Here is a 13,748-nt window from a genome sequence, read left to right as displayed (position 1 = left end):
GATTTTCGATTACAAAGCGGGCAAAGCCGCAGGCTAAGTGCTATTAGTAAATAATATCATATTAAAAGCTACTTTAAATATGTTTAATGTAATTCGTATTTAAAAACATATTGTACAATGCTAAAGAGATTAAAAATGCATACTGGCAAAAAAACAAATCAAAGTTGTTTTTTAAAATAAAAGTCAGAGAGTTGATCAGTAACGAGGGAGAGGTATAATTCATAAGCTTTTGTATATGCAGCCATATTAAATAAAGCATCAGCTCGGAAAAGAGTACGCGCGCCCTGCGTATTCAAATATTAAAATTGGAAGAGTCGAGGAGCGATGGCAACGGGTGCGCGGGCGCACATTCAGTGGCCCGCAAGTCGCCGCGCCGTGCGCTCCACTCCCCGAGACGTTTGACCCGCGCTCTCGCTATCACACCCGACTGCTTCTCGAACGCACTTTAATATTTTAACGCACGTTTAAATAAACATCGCACACATTGATTCAATCCAAACATATACAAATATAAAATTATATTTTAAACCATTTTTGTTGCTTGGGCATCAAATTTCATATTATCAAACACGTGTTTATATATAGTAAGCGCGAACAAACCGCGGCATCGCCCGATCCACGTTTTTCATTGCGAGTGAATAAATTAACACCGCTGTCGTCGTCAATCGTCGTGTAATTTCACTTTTTACCAGCAAGAGATCCCGCCGTCTGCTGGATGCCCGGTCTCATCATGTCTACGAGCCTAGCGCGCTACAACAAACGGAACATTGATTCGAGTGAGTACGCACCATTTGCTCTGTCAAATTATCACATATTGTCAAAATATATATTTATAAATTCCATTAATTTTTTGAAAGCTGTTTGAGTAGAAATTTTCTACTTAAAAAGAGGACTAATTTATACAAATATGTTGTACATAACTTTATCACGTGTAACGAAAATTTAAAAATATCATAAAGCTCCTGATATTTTCAATATAAATATCGACAATAATTTTACTCAATATCAAATTATTTTTATTTTGAAATTTATGTTTTGTTTTTAATTATTACAAGGACGTTGAAAAATTACAAACCAAAGTTCTAAATATTTAAAGAGTTGGCATTTCTGTTTACAGAATGTCGATTCTTAATTAAAATTTCCTCTGTTAATGTCATACTGAAGAATAAATAATAATAATGATATCACTGACCCTCGTGTTCATTCATCATTCTCCTCCATTCATAATTTGCGTGAACTTTGATATGACTGCGCACATTATTGACTGGTGATAGTTTTTACTATATTATGTATAATATTATTATATAATGTTAATAATTCATACAACGAAGATACATATTAGCTATAGGCATAATTTTATTAATTTAATATTATAATAATAACGATTTTAAGCAGCTATATAATTTAAATATAATTATTAGATATTTATATAAGATTATAGATATGTAATTATAACCAATAATATATAATTAAATAATGAAGATTGAGATTGGGCATATACTCTGTTGTTGCTAAAACTAGTTTCATTAATTGGAAGTCTGCGAATAATCCTGCTAACAGTCGAGCGTATACAAGTTTTTTATTTATTTTGGTAACATAGATTACATGGCTGACATGTTGTCTGATTTATAATTTTTTTTTCATAACAGTGCTAACACAAGCACTTCAAAGAGGTTCTAGTCGCGAGACACATAATATATATGTACATAGGTACTTATTATCACATCTTAAGCACGTTACCCGAGCGATATCCGACTAAACTTAGCTGAGTCGATACATGTCATATGACTTTTAAACTTGAATGACTTGTGTTACAAAGTACTAGCTTTCGCTTTTGTTAGCAGAATGCCGGTCAGAATATGTTTCTTACTATTAGTTAAAAGCGGCCTTGCGATTGCGAGTTGCGGGCCGACGTGCAAATTGTTTCAGTTTACACGCTTCGTGTGGAAAGCACTTGTTCCAGTACTCGTGCCATGAGTCGGCCTGTAACATAACGTTGAGAGAATTTTGAATATTCAAATCATTCAATTGTTACCACTTGCTGTGTAATTATTTGTGTATCAATATTTGTTTTGTAACTTAGCAACACCAATACATTAATCTGATTATTATTTAATCTAAAACTCATAAGTATTTTATAATTAAACTATAAATGTGTTCATATATTGACCATTTCAAAAATAATTTAACACTGAGCAGTTATTTGCCTTTAAGTAAGAATGACTTCGTCTCACTGTGTTCCGGTTTGTGACTAACAAACAAGGCACAAGGGATACAACGTGTACAACCCGTGGTTGACGGTGTAAGGAATAGTTTACTTTTCTTGCAATAGACGAACGGTATTATTAACTTCCCACAGAAGGTTGATGGGGCCGATTTTTTTAATCCCCAATTTTAGCATATCTCCTACTACCTTTCAAGGTCGCCAGAATACAAATCTAACGTCTATAGAATAGAATGTCAGTGCGTGTACATGTACGTATGTGTTGTGTTCGTATGTAAGTTCAGAATTATCTTTCGCCTCGATTATCTCGCGAACTATAAATGATATTGACATGGGACAGGGCTCATTCGACGCGTAATTACATAATTAAGAACTGAAAAGGTTTTCAGCGAAATCGGTTTAACTGTTTTAGTAAAAATAAAAATAAACAAAAAAAAGCAAAATTACAGAATTTTTGAAATCGATTTGAAAATGTATTTAATAGTTTTTTTATTCCTCACCTCTGGAAAGTTAGTCGTGTGGACCCAGACCACTTTTATTATTTACTTGATCTAAGTTTATTCCAATAGGGTCAATGGTTATACTAAGATATTTTTTAATGCGATTTACGTATATTACTTTTCCTAAGAGTAATAATAATAATAATAAAAATCTTTATTCGCATAAAAAGTAACAAACTATAATGAAGTCCCTGATTTCTGAGCTAGGCTCGAAGACCTGTATTACAGAAATCAGTGTCCTCTCTCATATTTTAGTGACATATCGTTCTATGTAAATAAAAAATAAATGAAAAACATAATGTAAATACATATATAAAGTGTTATTCTAATCTGATGTTAAGGCCTAAAATGATATTTACGATTATACAATTTTAATAAAAACACAAAAGAAAATAATAATATATAGCTTTGTGTTTGATGTTAATCGTTTTCGTGAAAATCCGGTTTAATTAAAAACATATAACACGAGCAGCTTCTGATTTGATAATTAGATCCGAATAAAACCAAAACAAAATACAAAAAATATTTTTTATTCAAAGTTAGTTTCGGCCACTCGGGGCTGTATTACTGGCGCCATACATCACGCAGAACAGAATACCGGAATATGTTTGCTTAATTAACATTTACTATATTCGTTCAACTTGATTCAACATTTGGGTTGATTTTGTCGTACACAATCTCTCGTCACTAATCTAATTGGACAGGGCGTGTTATCCTTTTTAACCCCAAACGTAACAAAAGTGATAGCAATATTTTTACTATTTGCTTTAGAGATAGCGCACGAGATAATTGCCGCCAACGACTGTCATAGTTGATGACATCGAGCCGGGGTTAACGTAAACAATTTCTTAAACTAATTTTAATATATTTTTGTTAATTTATTAATTATAATTAAGATAAAACAGAGATATTGAGTGATTGCGGATCCCTAGAAATGAAGTAACCTTTGTGATTATTTAAAATCCTAAGGCACTAGTAGAAGGTCATAGTAACATTGGCGACCATATCTAATATTCATACATATGTATGAGACACAATGTTAAATAAAATTTATTACTTTTCATTATCAGATCTCTACTGAGTTCAGATCAGGCTAAGGCAATTTGATACAAGCTCACATTAAATTTTCATCCATTAAAAAGTGAGTCACACAATCTGATAGTATGTAATCGTGCCATTAATATAGGCCACGAGCGGGCGCTACGTCGTCCTCGCGTGCTGCGCTAGCCATTCATTTCAATTAAAGTGTCGTTGTTCATTTCGCAGTACTTTCGTGAGAAATATCTGCCAGTTAGTGACCGTAATGGTTTCCCTCAATCTAAGTCCCATCATAAGACAACTAAAACAATTAAGACGTCGCCCTGAACGTCTTAACCCAGATGTGTCCACGAACAGTTGTCATCATCAGTCGTTCGCCCATGACCCGGTGTCTTACGGCCGTCCGTCCGCTACCAGTGGTTGTCAGTGGCAATGATGAATGCCCTTTAGATAAAACATAGATTCAACTCCTTAGGGTTATACGGAGCATGTCACACCTATACTGTATACTATAGAGGCGCATCTCAATCAATATATTATGAACTCTATTAAAAACTTGATTACGGTTACATGATGCAAAGTCTTATTGGCGGAGCATAATGCCTTCGGTACATTACATATTTATATTATTTTCAAATTTAAACAGCACAAACCAAATCTGAAATAGTTTTTAAGGGTCTTCAATTTTAGCGTTTTTTATGAAGAAAAAAAAGATTAAGTGATTTCATAAATTTTAATTAATAGTTATTAAAATCCATTAATAAATGAATTATAGGCGTCTGTTCCGTACCTCAGCAACGAGCGATAAAAGCAACTGGATTACGTCAACGAAATGGGTTAAATGGACTGTAGTAATAAAAGTAGCCCTCGCCGTGAACTCGGCGAGCGTGGATCCGCGGCCCCCGTGAAGGCCATACAACAATATCGCGACTCGCGAGTATACACATTATTAAGTCGCTTGCACATGGAATACTTGCACGGATGCTCAAGTTCAATCGAATTAATATATGGGCTATGTGATTCTACTAAATTTCGGTTTACATTTATAATTTAAATTCAATGGCAATCATATTTTTAAAAAAAGTATTACTTATTTCTTGTATCTACATGTAAAAAAAATAAAACAATTTAATAGAATAATTTAAATAATCTCGTTCAAAAATAACAAAAGATGGAATGAAAAGAAACAGTCGTGGTCTATTCGTGTATCAATACAAGGAAATTTCACTTTTTGTAGGCATTCGAAAGTAATGCATGCAAATTTCAAGCGGTCGCCGACAGATTTTTCTAATAAGAGCATCGCGTTGAATGGTAATGCTGTAACATATAGTAACATTGACACATATTTATATGTTAACATGTACGTCAGTGCAAAGCTTCAATTACAACAGAAAGAGATTTTGGATTTTATTCGTTTTGTAACGTAGAGACGCATTAGTTATGTTTCTCCACAACTAATCTTTATTAAATTGACCCGTTCTAAGTGGAATTCATTTAAGCAAACCAAGATTTATATTCCATTTTTTGACATTTCAACAGTACACTAACAAAAATAATGAATATAAAAACGTAGAATAATTACTGATATTATTATCTGTCCCATTAAAAAAATAATATAGTAGAATATAGGTAACATCAGACGCGGACGAGTCGAGGAAGGTACTAGCCTTTACTATTCACGATTGTAGCCAGCAGTTTTTTTTATCTTTAGGAAAATTACAAATAGAATAGGAAATCGAATTCAAGCGGTTGGTATCGATTGGTCTTTTAATTAAATTAATATTTTTTTAAATTGACGTGGCGGCTTGCTAAGTAAACCTTAAATATAATAAATTAATATTCTAGCGTTTCGTAATCTTTGCATGTGGTAATAGATGAATAACTTATATTTTATGCATGAGAAGTTGATTTTAACTAGATTACACTTATCACTTACGAGAGAATGTCATGTTATGTAAAAGGCTATCTCTACATAGGTACGACTGCAACGAGCGCAGTAACGTTATATAAAACGTTTACATATATATTATCTGTACATATAGGCCAACGTCTAATATAGGCGTGCAATTGTTTCTAATTTATTTGGAGTAATAGACTAATTGTCTAAATATAGTAATAGTTGTTTTATTCCACGTCGTGGCTGATGTGATAAAATATAAAAGAAACTAGCGCAGAACAATAAATTCGATAATACAAGGCACGCCGGTAATGATCCCTTTGTACCGCTTTGAATACTTGAATAATAATGATAAGAACGGTCGATGAACGAGCGATCGTGAACTTGGCTTCGTAGCCTTCACTGTGTCTACATTATATATTTTATTGTTAATGTAACCATTTGTAATATTCATAGGTTTTATACCAATGTATTTTTGAAATGTCACTAATTTGAGCCATTGTTGGTTTTTTTAGGATTTTATTATAATAATAAACACTCATAATAAAAATTAACCAACAAACTGATCGTCATAATGAACAACACATAGACACGTAATCAAATATTGCGTAATTACAAATTCGTACGTCGACTTCATTTATCGATATAAGAATTGAAGGAATTGAAATATTGTAAATCTATAAAACTGCATAGTTTGTATGTTTGTACGCTTTAGAAATTGGACCGGTAGCTATTTTAAGCAATTATTTTTGCCTTAGATATCCATTTAACTACTAAGGAAAGTTATAGGCTGTGTAACTCAACTCCAAGACCCTAAGAGCGGAGCATTAACGTCGACCAATACGGCAGACTGCGCAACGGGCGCGTTCGTCGTACGATCGCGGGGCGCGGCTACTGATTACGTATAACTATTGTGATGGTATAATATTACAAAATTATTCAATTTTCCAGTTGCGCGAGGTAACGTCTTCGTGTGACACAGTTCCGTCAGGTTCGTCGGGTCGGGTGATTTGACGAATACTTACAGAAATATGTTTCACACTCTAGGTAATGCTGACAATAGTGACAATGTTTTATTTTGATTTTTGAGTAAAATAATTGATGAAGCGTTATTGTTCCTGATGTGGTTACATAACAACATTTTCAAATGTATGTCCACTCAACCCACGGTGAAGAAGCGTTCTGGATAAAGCTTGAAACATTCTCCTTGACAGGAGAATAAGAGAATATATAATATTGTATTGTAAGGAGAGGAGGCCTTTGCCCAGCTGTGGGACGCTTACTCAGAGCACAATATTATATTTTCTGACAAATATAATCATGTCGATGGCTACTTCTTACTCCTGAATGTATTAATAAAAGCATGATTCAGAGTTCTCTAACCCTTCTAAAACCGCCGAGTAATTAATGCGAAACATTTAGTATTAGTTACCGGATCTCAGAATGTGGGTCGAACATGATTTAGTCTATTTCGCGAGACCGTTCAACTCTTACCCGTTGACATCAGTCAGTAGCCTCGATATTTATAAATAAGTCCATAAAATAAACTGCCAATTTTATGGATCCTAATTCACTACAGGAAAACTTTCAGCTGACCTACTGTTTAAATATATTAAATAGTTAAAGCGAATAATCTGCTAGACTGTTTTTGATTATAAATATACATTTTAGCCTGATCATATATATTCCACGGTGGCGTATTTTTTGTTGTATATGTGTAGCTTAATGTAGCGTGCGTCATATGACAACAAACTATACTTTGATCTTTGTACAATTTGAAAAAAAAAGTTTATTTTTAAGTTTTATTTCAACTTGGGTCGGTGTTGCAATGTACCAACGTAACAATTTTAAAACATAATTTCTATGAAGTTCCCTTTCAAATGACTAAATAGTAGGGCAACTAGATGCAGGACAACGCGTAACCTACATTACAATACTGACACAACACGGGAACACGGTCAAATTAAAACATACAAAAGGTCGGTATAAAAAAGGAATACGGATTCATAGGTGATAATCAATAGGTAGCGCGAGTATCGCGTAGAGTAAAGAGGCGTCGCAACGCGATCCGTCGTCAGTAGTTCTTACCGACAATTTTATTTGTACATAATAATAGATCCGAGAGAGATCCGAAAATAATTCAGGGAAATTTGAAAACGTTTTTCTTATATATATCGCTGGAAGAACTTAAACAATTACTTGGGTTATGGTTCCATGCCAGCTCGTCTGGGTAATACCACACACATATTACTGACTCTTCCACCAATCATCAATACTCTGAGTTTTGGGGTCCGGCTTGACACACTTCACATTATCCAGTGTAAACCACGGATGATGGCGCATTGACGCTGTAAGGAGTTGCTTAAATTACTTCCAGTGCCAATGCCCAGAGGCGGCCTTTTGCCCGCCTACCTCCTTCTTTTAAATGTATAAAAGCCTTCTTAATGCTTCTATCCACAGAGTTTTAGTATGAAATAATGCTTAAAAGCTTCCACGGAAAAAATGGTCCACCGATAACCATATGAGACGATTAAATAAAGATCCATATTAAACATGCCTGTCCTACTTCCGAGGCTTAGTGGCTTACCATTTAGATTCGGTTACTTTGTACCAGATGGCAAATAGCTATGGTCTAGTGAAACAGCGATTCATCCGTCTGACACGATGCCCCAAATATCGCAGTTCAATAAAACTTCCTGTCGACTTTCCGTGAACTTGTTCGTACCCGATCGCAATGAAAACGCGCGTAAAAATAGCGCTAACAAACACTGGCTACATTTAAAAATATTGCACTCCTATAACTACACTACACTGCCGTAACGTTTTTAAACTGATGTATTATAATATTTTTAAATAATTTATGTCAGACTAAATTGTTAGTATTATATTACAAGTTAAAATAATAGAGAGATGATTTTGAAGCTCTACGGCAATGAATCGACTTCGAACATGTTGCAGTTTAAAATATTTTTGTTTTGATGACATTATATTTGCACATTTTATGATTCGAAAATACTCAAAAAAATAAAAAGTGTCCTAAGTAAACTAACCTTAAGAGTTCAGTCATTATATTACCGTTTTGTGTTCGAGATGACAACATAATAATATTTGATATTTATATGTTTTATAACATTACTTTTTTCCTTTACTTGTACCAACTAGCACCTTTTTACGTACTGTAAAGACCGTCCTTTTCGGTTAAACTTATTGCGCAATGTGGGTTGATTATGGCACACATGGTGTGGAGTTTTATGGATATTTTATATTCTACCTTTAATAGCTATACTACCTACACGCGTTGTAGGTTTCCTCGCGGTGTTTTCCTTCACCACCGATCATAAAATTAATTTTATTAACACAACTTAAAATCATGAAAACTTAATCATACTTGGCCGGGCTTGAACCTGCCGTCACCGGTGAAGATTCACTTTTTTGGGTCATCTCGGCGGTGGAAGTATAACGCGCTTTAGTAATTCGTGTTTAGCTATGGAGTAGGCGGAGTAATCGCGTGGAGCGCTAATGATTGTATATTTGCATATATTACTATACTTAAGGAAAATATATAACTCGGAGTGAAACCTAAATAGTGCCCGTAGTCGTGTGTAGGAAGGAAGGAAGTTGCGTCGCTCGTTAAACGTAATTAGCGATCTGTAATGTGTATCATATTACAGCGAACAATCGCAACGTACATTGATTAGGTACTTAAAGAATAAGCAAGTCTTTGTTATCATCTCTTTAGCTTCACTTAGATTCTTCTACATTGTAATTAATGAGTAATAAATTTAATATAACTTGGCTGACGTTATATTCTTATAGAAGCAAATATATTATTTCCGACTTTTATTTTAATTGCTGGCCATTTCTTATATATACTGATTAGGGCAAAGTTTATCTGAGTTGTCAGTGTCGAAGATATCTTAAAATGTATTGCATTGTGGTCGTTATAAAACAAATAACTATTTGTTTAATGTTCGAGATAGTTGTTTTTTTTTCAATTTTTTGTGATAAATTTTAATCTTTGTGCCAAAAATATTTGTTTACATTTACTAATTACCTTTTATAACTAAATTAAAAATTATATATAGTAAACCTAAGTACGCTAAAGTAGTTAAAATAATACACATTTCAGGTTTCTGCTTTTACTAGTGAGCCGTCCTGACTTCGCACAGGAAAATTTTAAAGTTTTTACCGCATGCTTATTTAATGAAATAGTATGAACAAATATAATACATACATACTTCAGCCTGTCCCCTCATGTATACACCGACCGGCAGACATCTCTGTTTTCCTTATACTTCATCTTTTTGAAACATTACATAGTACGTGTCTGATATCGACGGATAATAATACTTACTTGTTCGAAATTATGTTGATATATTACGTATATTGTATACATAAATGTATGGAAGTTTCTTGTCAGTCAGATTAGTAGGGAATCGAGAAAAATCAAACAAAACATCCATCTTTATAATATTTGTACGATTGAAGAAAAGCTCATCTCTCTATTAAATTACACCGTTCAGAAATAGATACGTAATATGTGACAGTGCGTTCGCTTAAAATATTACTAAGCAATGTATCACTTCAAATTGTGACTTTAATTCAGAACCTTCGACTAGGAGTGTGTTCGCGCTAATAGTGTCAAAGGTCGGAGTTTGTATTGATTAGTATCCTAGAGCAAGAGTTTATTACATAAACGCACAGCCCTAGAGTGTCGTAAACTTTATCAACTTTGTCAAGTTTATTGGGCAATTCAAGCGCGGTCACGTTAACGAAGGTGCGCATGAGTCGTAAATAATTTACGAAGATATTTGCAATAGCGTCATGTGTTCGTTTGATACACGCCTAGAGCGTTATTATAGCTATTCATTTTTGTGGAAATTTTCAAGTTTCATAAATTAAAGAAGCGCGTTTTATTTATAAATTGAGATAGTGAGAAATTGAGATATATTATAGTGCAAGTGTGTGAGTGCACAAACATAAAGGCACCCTATTCTATAACTCATAATTTGATGAGTCCGACACGACCGAAGAAAATGCAGGCACGGGACCCGGGCTAGAAGCTTGGCGAAGGAGTTTCAATACTGTCAATTATCAACTCCGGGCCCTTAAATTCCGGCTTAAAAATGTTTTTGTACTAAATAACCCTCGTACTCTTTTGTTGGGCTAATCCTGAATTTGAACCCAGACCTTGGGCTCTTCAAACTCTATAGCTAATCACTAGAGGAAAGAGGCAATTATTATAAAATATAATAGTCGTGTGTGTTTTAATGTTGGTTTCAAGGAGTATCTAGCATTCCTATTTTCGCCTAATTAGCCTTAAAAACTAATACAGAGCGTAAACGACAATAGGACTTGGATCGAACGTGCGACTTCCTGCCGCTGGGCGGCCTGTAAATCGTTGCGATATTAAAGTTTAAATAAAATAAACTATAATTATAATTAATTAATCGTTTTTCGTTTTTGTATTTTTAAATTTGTAAATGATGTATATTTCGACACAGAGCGTTATTGTATTAAGTCAACATACCACCGGTTCGGAAAGAAACACCTCAGAACTGAAAAGAACCTGCTAAAAAAACTCAGCGGCATTTTTAAAAATATTAATTTTCACCAATTGTATTTACAGTTCAATTATTCATACATCTTTTCCATTTTATTTAGTTGGAAACATATGTTTAAATTTCAGATGGTAAATCTGGTGATGAGTTGGTCAGTCAGTGGTATTTCGCTTGTATATATAATAATAATAATATAATCTAGCACGAGGTGTTAACTGTGTTATAGCTTGTAACGTTTTAGCAGAGGCGAGCGTACACCCCGTACGCGGGTTGTGATAAAGGTCCTCATTTAATGTATTTAATGAAAGCAATCGATTGTTCCGCAAAGAGTTGATTATAAATTCCGCCCACACTCCCCCGGTACACGCATTGACAGCGCCAGCTACGGTTACGGTTACCGGCAAGTATACATTTCACTATTTTCTCCAGACGCGAAACGTTCTGAGATAGATTTATGCGTCCTTTGCTCGTCCTACGCAGCCCTCGCTTCGTACTCGCTTAGTACAAAATTTAAAACCACTTTTAAGTTTTATTACTATTGGTTATTTAATCTGCTGCGGCCTATGTGCGCTAGATAATCTGTTTCTGTCCTGATATAACGACCGTAAAAGGTCTATTTTGAGATCTCCGCTTATTGGAGAAGCTCTTGAATGCTATTGCTAGAGCCTGTCTCACCCACGCCGAATAGATTAAAGACTAACTCGTGCCCGCGACTTCGTCCCCGTGGATTTCTAATTTCATAGGTTTTCATTTTACTGCACGGAGCCCTAACCCTTTTTCTAAAATAAAAACAGTCTAAGTTACTACCTTTTACATCAGCTATCTGCCAGTAAAAGACCCTTCACAATAAATAATAAATCTTAACACGATCTTACCGCGATTCAGAATTTTGTTTAAAATTGGATCATTAATTCCGGAGATAACATACCTTTATGGTGACCACTTACCATCAGGTGGCCCATATGCTCGTCCACCTACCTATTCTATATAATAATAAAAATTAAACATATTTATGAGTCAAAAAATGGTAAAACCCAGCATAAGGAAATATGTTTAGTTAATATATCAATACGGAAAATTTTTTTGTAATACTAATATTACTATCATTTTGAACAAATATTACAAAACTGAAGAGTGGAAATATTATAAACTTGGATGTCTATTGAGAAGGTTACAAACAATTACTTAGCGCTGTGACAGCAGGAAAGTTACACGTTCACCGAAACACTGAGCTGATACACTGGTAAGGAGTGGAAGACTGGTCACAATGGTCTAGAGCAGACTGGGTACCATGTCTGCGGTGAAGGTGACCAGTCACTATCGTGAACATTTACTCATCTGCCTTCCTGAAACAAATTTGAAACTAACATTGTCTTGATTAATAACATACAAGCAGTACAGAAGGGATGGGACAATGATAGATGTTGGTCCTATATCTCTATTAATATATGGTCAACGCAACTAATATGCAAGGTTGCATAGTCGAGGCAGATACGCCATTTTGTATTGAACTAAAGAGTACGGGTGTACGTGGCCGCACCACGCTTGGAATTATCAATTTACTGAGAATGCTGAACGTAGAACTAGACACCGATTGAAAACTTTTAGGCTATAAGGGTAATTAGTATTGTGTTGTGATGTGTGGTGCTGAGCTTCAACAAACTAATACCTGAGGCTTCAAACATTTAATAATAATTAATGTCATCGTATTATATTATTAACAAGAACATAAAATGTAGGCTTGTCACGTAAATATTTAAATTGAAAGCTGGTGAAACTGCTAAACGCAGTTACTTTACTTCGAGTACGAGCTTTGTGCAAGCCCACCTGTGTGGTGCCACCCAACCATCACATATCCTACCGCTAAACAGCAGTACTTAGTATTGTTGTGTTCCTGATTAAGCCAGTGTGATTACAGTCACAAGGGACATAACATCTTAGTTTCCGAGGCTGGTGGCGCGTTGGCGATGAAAGGATTGCTTAATATTTCTTAGAGCACCAGCGTCTATGGGCAGTGTAACTGCTCACTATCAAGTGATTTTATAAAAATTAAAAATTATCTTATATTATAATATAGTACATTAAAACTTTCTCAGACGCGCTCTGCATCTTCTGATATAAGTTTTGTGTATATTCGTTTAGTAGAGACATTTTAAAAGAAACGTCTTTTGATTTATTGGTATAGGTGTTGATACCACTAATCGTATCAAAATATCATAACATACATAGCTACAAACAAATGTTAATTTGAAAATAAAATATTATAGCGTTTTACACAACACACAAAGTTTCATTAATTAAATTAAATGTAAGCAACCGCCGACTCAATATGTAGATTCTTCCGAGAAGAACCGACAATAAAAACAACAAGTACTAACTCCACGCTTTTTTATCATCTACATATATAATCTTGTATTGATGCCAATATGCCTTATTTGTAATTGCGGCTTTTTTAAATCTTCGGGATTTTATAGTTCTTTTTTTATTTAGGTACACAAAACAGAATGTAATCCGGACATACAGAAAAA

The 13,748-nt window shown here is 34.4% G+C and overlaps 1 protein-coding gene across 1 annotated transcript in view; it reads left to right on the top strand.

Annotated features, from left to right (window-relative positions):
* The first annotated feature begins 366 nt into the window (after positions 1–366).
* The window catches only part of LOC126773123 (A disintegrin and metalloproteinase with thrombospondin motifs 7), a 67,150-nt gene continuing 53,768 nt past the window's right edge, over positions 367–13,748 (top strand). The window contains exon 1 of the mRNA XM_050493744.1: positions 367–776. The gene's annotated coding sequence lies outside the window, so the exon portion shown is untranslated. The remainder of the gene's footprint in view (positions 777–13,748) is intronic.

The sequence above is a fragment of the Nymphalis io genome, chromosome 14 (genome assembly GCF_905147045.1).
Source record: "Nymphalis io chromosome 14, ilAglIoxx1.1, whole genome shotgun sequence".
NCBI classification, from domain to species: Eukaryota; Metazoa; Arthropoda; class Insecta; order Lepidoptera; family Nymphalidae; genus Nymphalis; species Nymphalis io.
This window is presented reverse-complemented; position numbering and strand designations above follow the sequence as displayed.